This window comes from Theropithecus gelada, chromosome 9 (assembly GCF_003255815.1).
Source record: "Theropithecus gelada isolate Dixy chromosome 9, Tgel_1.0, whole genome shotgun sequence".
Lineage (NCBI taxonomy): Eukaryota > Metazoa > Chordata > Mammalia > Primates > Cercopithecidae > Theropithecus > Theropithecus gelada.
Window position 1 is genome coordinate 102,169,994 of NC_037677.1, and position 11,843 is coordinate 102,181,836.

At 38.7% G+C, this 11,843-nt stretch overlaps 1 non-coding gene across 1 annotated transcript; it reads left to right on the forward strand.

Annotated features, from left to right (window-relative positions):
* The first annotated feature begins 2,565 nt into the window (after window positions 1-2,565).
* On the forward strand, window positions 2,566-2,672 carry LOC112632332. Its single transcript, XR_003121373.1, has one exon. It is a non-coding gene; the product is annotated as a U6 spliceosomal RNA (small nuclear RNA).
* Window positions 2,673-11,843: the final 9,171 nt, after the last annotated feature.

The following is an 11,843-nucleotide window of genomic DNA, read 5'->3' on the forward strand; positions in this document are numbered from 1 at the left end:
GGGCACACACACACAAACCTATAATAATAAAAGGCAAAAGGTGGTAAGAACTTTCATAATGATGATAATAATGCTAATAATCATTAATGTTTATTAATTATTACCCAGTGAAAGTAATTGTTCCTAGAACTTTGCATAATTAACTTATAAACCTGTACCTCATCTCTCTGAATTGATCGGTACTATTTTTAGCCCCAATTCACAAATGAAAATGTGGGTCACAAGGAGAGTGAGAAAAATCCCCTATTCAAGTGCGAGCTTCAAGGAGTGACTTTCTTTTGAAGAGTATAGTGTGTAAAGGAGGGGGGTCTTTGTAATTTTAGAAACAATATTTCACCTGGGTGATAAAGGTTATGTTCAACAATGACAAGTTATGTTGATAGTATGTACCCTTGATGTGATGCAATCAAAATGGCACTGTGCGGTCTTCCTCTCAAAGACTCTGTGGTCTTCTTCTCAAATATCTATAACCCCAGTCTAATCATAAGAAAAACATCAGACAAATTCCAATAGAGGGTTATCCTATAACATACCTGACTAGTACTCAAAACTGTCAAGGTCATCAAAAGTAACCAAAGTCACAAAGAAACTTATTTTCAAGAGTAGCTTAAGGAAACATGACCACAAAATGTAATGTGGTATCATGACTGGAATTCTGGAACAGACAAAGGACATTAGGTAAAATTTAAGGCAATCTGAATAAACTGTGGATCTTAGCTAATAACAATAATGCAACAATATTGGTTCATTAATTATAACAAATATACCTGTTGAGGATTGAATTGTGTTCCACAAAAATATATGTTAAAATTCTAACCTTAGGTACTGTGAATGTAACTTTATTTAGAAATGAAGTCTTTGCAGATGGAATTAAGTTCAAATGAAGTCATACTGGATTACAGTGGGCCCTAAATCCAATGACTAGTATCCTTCTAAAAAGGCCATGAGAGACACAGGCACACACACAAGGAAGATGACCAGGTGAAGACAGAAGCAGAAATGGGAGTGATGCAGCCACAAGCCAAGGAATGCCAAAGATTGCCAGCAACCACCTGCAGCTAGGAAGAGGCTAGGAGGGATTCTTTCTGGAGACTTCAGAGGGTACATGGCCCCGCCGGCACCTTATTTTCAGGCTTCTAGCCCTGAGAACTGGAAGAGTTGATTTCCGTTGTTTTAAGCTACTGAGTGTGTGGTAATTTGTTATAGTAGCCCTAGAAAACTCATATGGTACCACACAAATGTAAGATGTTAATAATAGAGGAAACTGTGTGTGTTGGAGGGCAGGGAGTTACATGGAAACCCTCTGTACTATCTGCTCATTTTTTTAATAAATCTAAACTGATTTAAAACATTACGCCTACTAATTTTTTTTTTTTAATTTTACTTTAAGTTCCGGGATACATGTGCAGAACATGTAGGTTTGTTACATAGATATACACGTGCCATGGTGGTTTGCTGCACCTATCAACCAGTCATCTGGTTTTTAAGCCCCGCTTGCATTCGGTATTTGCCCTAATGCTCTCCCTCCCCTTACCCCCACCCCCCAACAGGCCCCGGTATGTGATGTTCCCCTCCCTGGGCCCATGTGTTCTCGTTGTTCAACTCCCACTTATGAGTGAGAACATGTGCTGTTTGATTTTTCTGTTCCTGTGTTTGTTTGCTGAGAATGATGGTTTCCAGTTCCATCCATGTCCCTGCGAAGGACATGAATTCATTCTTTCTTATGGCTACATAGTATTCCATGGTGTATATGTGCCACATTTTCTTTATCCAGTCTATCATTGATGGGCATTTAGGTTGGTTCCAAGTCTTTGCAATTGTAAGTAGTGCTGCAATAAACATAACATGTGAATGCATCTTTATAGTAGAATGATTTATAAAGCAAACAAAAGCCACATGAGATGCTATTTCATACCAACAATAATAGTTATAATAAAAAATAACAAATAATAATGAGTGTTGACAAGGATGTGGATAAATTGGAATGCTCATACACTACTGATGGGAATTTAAAATCAAGCAATTGCTTTGGAAAACAGTGTGGTAGTTCCTCAAGAGGTTAAACACAGAATTACCATATGGCCCAGTAATTCCATTCCTAGGTATATATCCAAGCAAAGTAAAAACGTATGTCCACCCAAAAACTTGCACATGAATGTTCTTAGCAGCATTATTCATAATAGCCAAAACATGGAAAGAAGCCAAATGTGCATCAACTGATGAGTAAGACAAAAAATGTGATATAAAAGAAATGAAGTCTATCTATCCCTGATAGATGTTATAACACAGATGGAGCCCGAAAAAAACACACTTAGTAAAAGAAGCCAGTCACAAAAACTACACATTGTATGCCTTCATTTATATGAAATGTCCAGAATGGGCAAATCCATAAAGACAGAAGGTAGATTGGTGGATGTCTAGGGCTGGAGGAAATGAAGAGAGGAAATGGGGAGTGACGGCTGATGAATGGGTACAGGATTCTTTTTAAGGGGTGATGAACATGTTCTAAAATGGGTTGGTTTTGGTTATACAGCCCTGTCAATATACTAAAAATAATTGAATTGTGTGCTCGCTTCAGTAGCACATATACTAAAATTGGAACAATACAGAGAAGATTAGCATGGCCCCTGTACAAGGATGACACGCAAATTCATAAAGTGTTCCATATTTTTAGTGGGAATTGAACAATGAGAACACATGGACACAGGGAGGGGAACATCACACACTGGGGCCTTTTGGGGTGGCGGGAGTGGTTAGGGGAGGGATAGCACTAGGAGAAATACCTAATGTATATGATGGGTTGATGGGTACAGCAAACCACCATGGCACGTGTATACCTATGTAACAGACCTGCACATCATGCACATGTACCCCAGAACTTTTTTTTTTGCTCTTTTTAAAATTTTATTTATTTATTTATTATACTTTAAGTTCTAGGGTACATGTGCACAACTTGCAGGTTTGTTACATATGTATACATGTGCCATATTGGTGTGCTGCACCCATTAACTCGTCATTTATGTTAGGTTTATCTCCTAATGCTATCCCTCCCCCCTCCCCCTACCCCAAGACAGGCCCCAGTGTGTGATGTTCCCCGTCCTGTATCCAAGTGTTCTCATTGTTCAATTCCCACCTATAAGCGAGAACACATGGTGTTTGGTTTTTTGTCCTTGCAATAATTTGCTGAGAATGATGGTTTCCAGCTTCATCCATGTCCCTACAAAGGACATGAACTCATCCTTTTTATGGGTGCATAGTATTCCATGGTGTATATGTGCCACATTTTCTTAATCCAGTCTATCATTGATGGACATTTGGGTTGGTTCCAATTCTTTGCTATTGTGAATAGTGCCACAGTAAACATACATGTGCATATGTCTTTATAGTAACATGATTTATAATCCTTTGGGTATATACCTAGTAATGGGATTGCTGGATGAAATGGTATTTCTAGTTCTAGATCCTTGAGGAATCACCCCACTGTCTTCCACAATGGTTGAACTAGTTTACAGTCCTACCAACAGTGTAAAAGTATTCCTATTTCTCCACATCTTCTCCAGCACCTGTTGTTTCCTGACTTTTTAATGATCACCATTTTAACTGGTGTGAGATGGCATCTTATTGTGGTTTTGATATGCATTTCTCTGATGGCCAGTGATGATGAGCATTTTTTCATATGTCTGTTGGCTTCATAAATGTCTTCTTTCTGAGAAGTGTCTGTTCATACCTTTACCCACTTCTTGATGGGGTTGGTTGTTTTTTTCTAGCAGATTTGTTTGAGTTCTTTGTAGATTCTGGATATTAGCCCTTTGTCAGATGAGTAGATTGCGAAAATTTTCTCCCATTCTGTAGGTTGCCTGTTCACTCAGTAGTTTCTTTTGCTGTGCCGAAGCTCTTTAGTTGAATTAGATCCCATTTGTCAATTTTGGCTTTTGTTGCCATTGCTTTTGGTGTTTTAGACATGAAGTCCTTGCCCATACCTATGTCCTGACTGGTATTGCCTTGGTTTTCTTCTAGGGTTTTTATGGTTTTAGGTCTAACATTTAAGTCTTTAATCCATCTTGAATTAATTTTTGTATAAAGTGTAAGGAAGGGATCCAGGTTCAGCTTTCTTCATATGGCTAGCCAGTTTTCCCAGCACCATTTATTAAATAGGGAATCCTTTCCCCATTTCTTGTTTTTGTCAGATTTGTCAAAGATCAGATGGCTGTAGATGTGTGGTATTATTTCTGAGGACTCTGTTATGTTCCACTGGTGTATATCTCTGTTTTGGTACCAATACCATGGTTCAACATATGCAAATCAATAAACATAATCCAGCATATAAACAGAACCAAAGACAAAAACCACATGATTATCTCAATAGATGCAGAAAAGTCCTTTGACAAAATTCAACAGCCCTTCACGCTAAAAACTCTCAGTAAATTAGGTATTGATGGGACGTATCTCAAAATAATAAGAGCTATTTATGACAAATCCACAGCCAATATCATACTGAATGGACAAAAACTGGAAGCATTCCCTTTGAAAACTGGCACAAGACAGGGATGCCCTCTCTCACCACTCCTATTCAACATAGTGTTGGAAGTCTGGCCAGGGCAATCAGGCAGGAGAAAGAAATACAAGGTATTCAATTAGGAAAAGAGGAAGTCAAATTGTCCCTGTTTGCAGATGACATGATTGTATATTTAGAAAACCCCATCGTCTCAGCCCAAAATCTCCGTAAGCTGTTAAGCAACTTCAGCAAAGTCTCAGGATACAAAAATCAATGTGAAAAAATCACAAGCATTCTTATACACCAATAATAGACAAACAGAGAGCCAAATCGTGAGTGAACTCCCATTCACATTTGCTTGAAAGAGAATAAAATACCTAGGAATCCAACTTACAAGGAGTGTGAAGGACCTGTTCAAGGAGAACTACAAACCACTGCTCAACGAAATAAAAGAGGACACAAACAAATGGAAGAACATTCCATGCTCATGGATAGGAAGAATCAATATCATGAAAATGGCCATATTGCCCAAGGTAATTTATAGATTTAATGCCATCCCCATTAAGCTACCAATGACTTTCTTTGCAGAATTGGACAAAACTACTTTAAAGTTCATGTGGAACCAAAACATAGCCCACATTGCCAAGACAATCCTAAGCCAAAAGACCAAAGCTGGAGGCATCATGCTACCTGACTTCAAATTATACTACAAGGCTACAGTAACCAAAACAGCATGGTACTGGTACCCCAGAACTTAAAGTATAAGAAAAGAAAAATATCTGTGTATGAAATGCATTTGCAAAATAAAATTAAAAAATAATAATTGAATGTACATCTCAAATGGTATGATACATGAATTACATCTCAACAAAGTTGTTATTTAAAAAAAAAAAATGGGTTGCAGAAAGAACATGTAACTTTTCCAAGGTCACATAGCTATTAAGTGGCAGAGCCAGAATTAGAAACAAAGCAGTCTGATGTAAAGGGGCCACACCCTCAGCCACTCTATACACTGCATCTTTTGTAGTGTTTTCAACAAAATTATATAAAAACACCAAGGGAGACACGAGCCTAAAAGAGGAAGAAGGAAACCATCAGAACGGTGACTTCCTAGCTTTCCTTGCTCAGAGTCACTCCTGGTAATAGACAAAGGCAGGCCATGAGGGGAAAATGTCATTAAAGTCCTGATTACACTCACCGCCTCCTGTAGGGAAGGAGGCTCTTTCTTACCTTTGCAATTCTGAGAAGGGATATATTTAGGGGAGAAAAAAAAAAAAAAAACACAACAACACTTATTCCAAGCAATATGATAAACACATTCCCAGTACCACTTAAGTTATTTAGATGCATGACAAGGCGTCATTTAAACCCAACTTAAAATGAACTCTAATGAGGCGATATTGCCTTCCGTTTTACAACCTGTCACACATTTGCTTTTCTTTCATGATAGATGCTGCAAGTCTGTCAAGTAAAATCAAGATTTTTTTTCCAGTGACTGAAATGTTTATGCACATAACAAAGATATTGTCAGGTTGTGTTCTGTTCAACCGTGATTTTTTTTTTTTTTTTTTTCCAAATGATAGGGGTTGGACTCCACTGACGGAGTGAGCTGCACTCTCCAGGCAGCCTCCCTTAGGCCTGCGTTCTGGATGGAGGGGTCACGGTTATGCATTCTTCTGATCCATAATGAGAAGCTAACTGTCCAACCAATAAGCCTGGGACAAACCCCACAGGCAACAAAACTCAAAGGAGAACAGAATCTTATGGGGTATATTTAGTGGAATGAGTGGCTGTGGAGGAGTTCCTGGGTTGGAAAGGCAGGACCCATGTCAGGAAGGGCCTTATGAATGTGAACATTAGCAGGGCTTGGAGAGCCTCTAAAGGATGTCCAGTGGAGGAGAAACATTTGATACCTGAACATAATTTCTGAAAGCATTATGGAATGTCTGTTTGAGGGAGCAAGACAAGAGACGGTATAACCTAAATGGATAAACACACATAGATATGTCATCTTATTTACTGAATAATTGTACAGACTGTGGGTTATAAAGATCTGGGTTCAAATCTTGTTCTGCCAATGGCAAATATATGAGTTTGAATAATTTTTAAATTTATTGTTTCAAATTTTTACCTGCAAAAGAAGGATAAAATGATATTCCTTTCCCGGGATTTAAATGGAAATAAAAATAAAGTATTTACTCCATATCATTATGTGTTTTAAAACACAAGATAATTAGGCAATGTTGAGTATTGTTGTTTGTCCATAATGAGTTAGGTGTTGAATGATGGGAAATACAATGATTTATAGGCCAAAGAAATGATAGAATTGAATTATTGAATTCATCTTGGTGGTCTTCATGATGTCATTAGATAATTTGTCAGATGCTAACAATGCCATAGAAATGTAGTTTTTTATGGGATCAAAGAATGAACTGAAAATTCCAGAAATACCCAGAAATTTCAGAAATTCATAGAATACCTGGAAATTACACTGAGAAGAGTGAATCAATCAATTTATCAATTAAACATGCATTGACATGTTCTTTTCTTTTCAAGTTGACAAGCATTCAGCAAAATCCCACTTGGTACCAGGCACTAGTGACAGTGATAAGAATAAAAGAACATTCTTATATGTTTCAGAGATGTCAGACACATACACAGTCAAGAGTAACTCACAGAGATGGGGAAAGCCAGATTCTGCTCAATGAGAGGGGTCTGAGCAGACTCTGATGTAAGAAAGTATGAGACATATTCAGAAATAGAGAATCTTAGTGTCTGATGAGTAAAGACATATAAGTCTAGAAAAATAACTTATGACCTAATATACAAACTTTGTGCTTTATTTTTATGTATAACATGGGACATTGAGAGATATTAGAAAAATAGGATTGCCAATGATAGAACTATTTTAATTTAGATTCATCTGTCAAAAATAGATGGAATTGGAAGAGGCAATGAGTAGAGCCAAAAAGTTGCTCAACTATTACAGTATTCCAGGAGTGAGACTTTGGGAACCTGCACTACTGCAATAGGAAAAGAAAAGAAACTGTGAAACAACATAAAGGAAATACTGAATTATGATAAGAAAAGGAGATGGCAGGATGACAAGAAATTTACCCTGGTGTCATTAGTGATTAAAGTTACTTTGTAAGCTATAAAGAGTTATGCAAATGTATGACACTATGCACACCTTTCATTTTGTTTGAAAAGAAAAAGACACAGTTACACACAAAAAATGAAATCAAAATAATGTAGACACAATTCATGTTTCTTGGATGATAAGAAAAATTTACAGAGGCCAATTGACTTGTCCCAGGTTACACCACAAGTGGCAGAGTTGGAATTTGGACTGGCATCAGTTCCTCTTTGTGCCATAGCACAAGTCACTATAGGCAACTGCTCTTATACCAGCTCTAGTTGTAAAATAACCCCAGAGTTGTTATCGTTGTACACCACTGAATTGCTGTTGCTACCAGAAATTTACCTCTAAGTACACCTTATGCCTTTGTCTTCTTTACTGAACACATTGCAGTTGTCAAAGAACATCTTTTTGTATGTTACAAAGGCCCATTTGCAACAGCTCTTGGCTTACTATGTCAAAGACACCTAGAACTATGGAAACTTAAAACATATTTGCTATTCCCATGTATCAAAAATTGGAACTCACTTCATAGTACTAGTCACTTCAACCTCTCTTCTTCTAAGGCTCCCTGATTCTTGGGATTTATGAGTATCTGACAAAATAAGCTCACTGAAGACAGATATCTTTATCTGTTTTATTCAATGATACACCTCAAGTGCTAGAATGGCAACTGTCACACAGTAGAGGCTCAACAGATGTTTGTTTAATGTCTGAATCCCTTTCTTCTGGATAACAAAGATGAAAATATTTGAATATATTTATGCGATGCCAGAAATCAAGTGCTTAAACTGTTTTTCCAAGAGGCCAAGTAGAACAAATTCTTCACTACTAGATCTCTCTGAATCACTTTATAACCAAAGAAGCACTGCAAGACTATCCCAAGCATGGCCCTTAGGTAATGGTTTTATTTGTCATTTGATTCTTAGGGAGTCGATAGGCAGAAACAGTCAACCTAGATTTAAATGACCAGAGAGACTCTTGGACTACTTGCAAATGAGGGAAACTCTATTCTCTCTCTTTCCTGTTTATTATCGTCATCAGCCTCAAAGATTTCCAAGGAAGGGCAGCATGCTGTGATGGAAATAACATGGGCCTTGAGTCCAGGAAAAAAAAAACCTCTGCATTCCAGCCAACTACTCACTCGCTGTGTGACCTAGGACAAATGACTATACACCTCTGCACCTATTTACAGCATCCTCAGCTGTAAAATTTGGACTAGACTATCTATATTAAGTTGTTGCTGTTGTGAAAATTAAATATAAAGCATAAAGGTGTTGACACATAGGAAATACGTAAGAAACACTGTTTTTATTTTTACATGTGCTAATTATTTCTCTTTGCCCACATATCGCTGAAGATAAAGGTGAAAGGTAATCTAAGGGGAGGAAACATGTACCCAAGCTTGTGGATATGTGCAATTCATCAGGGTAATTGTATAGGGGGGAAAAAGCAACCTTGTGGCATCTACTCAGGTCTATTTAATGAGTCCTGTGCAGGGGATCCTGCGGCTGGCTCCTTTTGTTCATTAAAGCCCAATGGTGTGTGGAATTCAAAGCAGGGGTGCACAGTCAGAAATTCACCTTTTAAAAATAAGATCTGCTATGATTCCCTCCAGGGACTGTGGCACAGGAAGAAGTTGCCTGTTCCAGGGGCTGCCTGCTGTGTGGGAGAGTGACCATCACTGACTTTCACTTGTCAAATACATTTCTTAGTCCTCAGTATTTACTCCTGAGGGAGCCACCGCTGGGAGCATCAAAACAGAGAGGAGTTAAATAGACCACACTGGGTTTGTAGCACCACGGCTCATGCAGGGCCAGCGTTAAGCCTTCCCTTTCTGGCATTCACAGTGGGCGTTCTCTGCTTCTTCCTGCATCTCCAACTCCCTCTGTCTTAATATTCACTGGATTTCTCTCATGCTTAATTAATGCTAACTCTGTGGCCAGAGCTGGCATACACCTGTCACTTCCCTTTACTACTGTCCAGTGAGGAGCAGATGAGTGATTTCAATTTAAATATGAAACTGAGGTTCTGAGTGGTTAAATAATTTGTCCACAACTACCCAGATAGCTTTGCAACACAGGATTCAAACCTACACTGATCTCTTAAATGCTTTGGGTAAAAAATTGTCTTCAGGGGCATTAGATCTGAAACCTCTTAACCTTGACATGTTCTTGGGTTCTTACTGGGGTTAAGTACATTTGCCCTCCATGATTCTATTGATCTCTGTGAAAAGTCACTCTGATCAAATCTTTCCTGCCCATTTCTTATGAATTTGATGAGTTTTATTTTGAATTAATGTTGAAAGATGCAAACAGAACCAAGAAATGAAAAACAGGCAAGTAGCTTGGTTCCCATTTGCCCACATTCATGATAATGATAGAATGCATTGAATACTACCTCCTCCATGCTTGGTACTGCTTAAAGTTCATTATATGTGAGAATTCACTGAATCCTCATGACAGCTCCAGGCGGTAGGCACTATTACCTCAAACTTATAGACCAAAAAAGCAAAGAAACAGGGAGATTATGCAACTCGCTCAAAATCATACAGCTAGTAACAACAGGACCAGGATTCGAGCCCTAGGAGTTTGATATCAGGGGCTTAGCTAACAACTGCACCACACTGTCTCTATCTCTGTTCTCTTTTTAGAGCAACATTTGAAGAATAAAATAATATAAAGAAGGAATAGCCTTTGTTTTTATTGTTGTTGTCCTCTTTCTTTTTCTTTCTTTTCTCTCTTTTCTTTTCTTTTCTTTTTTCTTTTCTTTTTTCTTTTCTCCTTCCTTCCTTCCTTCCTTCACTCCTTCCTTCCTTCCCTCCTTCCTTCCTTCCTTCCTTCCTTCCTTCCTTCCTTCCTTCCTTCCTTCCTTCCTTCCTTCCTTCCTTCCTTCCTTCCTTCGTAAAGAGTGAGCAAAGATGGAAGTAAGAAGGAAAATACGTTAGGAGTCCATTCAGACAATGGAGTGCCTGCCAAGGAAAGGTTATTGAGGCAACATGGCTGGAGATAATTTTAAAACATATTAGCAAAGTTTATTAGGGAAAAGACAGAGAAAGGGCCTGGCGGAGCTGCCAGGAGTCATGCTTGATTATCCAGAGGCTTCCATTTGAAAGGGTTAGGATACATTGAGCAATGTCCCTCTATCTCTGACGTTGACTGCTTGCCAGCGGGGAAAAATGCAGTGATCAAAATCAGAGACCTAGTGTACACTAGGGCTACCAAACAGAAATGTTCAGATGCTAAAGTAAAAAAAAAAAAGTCCTTAAAAGGCACATCCTCTTCTGGCTCTACATGGCCAGAGGTCACTGAATCAAGACCCAGATACTGAGCATGGGTGGATAACAGCTGGTCCAGGTGTCACCCCAGCATTTCTCTTGCTGAATCTTGTCTACCCAAGTCTGCATGTGATACAAGGAGCACAGAGTCTTATGGTCTGGGAGGAAGATCCTATTCCTTTATTTGCTTAACTATGAAATTATACATACATTCATGAAGTCCTGAGACTAGCTTTAGTGGTTTCACACAGCAGTGTGCCTATGAAGAAAGCCAGGAACTTGTTAAAAATGCAGATTCCCTGTTTTTGCATCCAGAAATTCAAATTCAAAGGGTCTAGGAGGGGGTCCAGGAATCTTCATTTAATAAACGTGCTTAAGATGATTCTGTTGCAAGAGGTTTTCAGATCTCATTTTGAGAAGACCACTTAGTGGCTCTTAAAGAGATATGCCTCAGAATCACCTGTGGAGCTTTACAAAACTATGCCAGCTAGTGCTGTCAGAACGATTGTACTCAGGGTTCTGTGGAATGAGGCCAGTGTCATCTAATGAGTTCCCCAGGAAAAAAGAGTAGTGTTCAGGGATCTATTAAGGAGGGCTCTGGAGAGTGACATCTCTGAAAGGGAAGGAGATCGGGCAGAGAGATGAGCTGTGAAGCCATCTCAACAGAGGCCTTAGCCAATCCACAGGATTGTGAACCTCAGATGACCTTTTAGAGTTGTTCTTATCTGGAATGAGGGAACTGGACGTTTAAACCTCCACACTGATTAGTCATGGGAAGTGGCTCCCCCAGGGAAGGAAATGAGACCTTAGTCTTTAGCCTTTGAAATCTATATAAGGACTCACAGTGAAAGGCCCTCTGTCAGAAACACGAAGGCAGATATGAGCAGTACCTTACAGGGTCCACCACACTGAGTAAAATTTTGTTTGGTTTG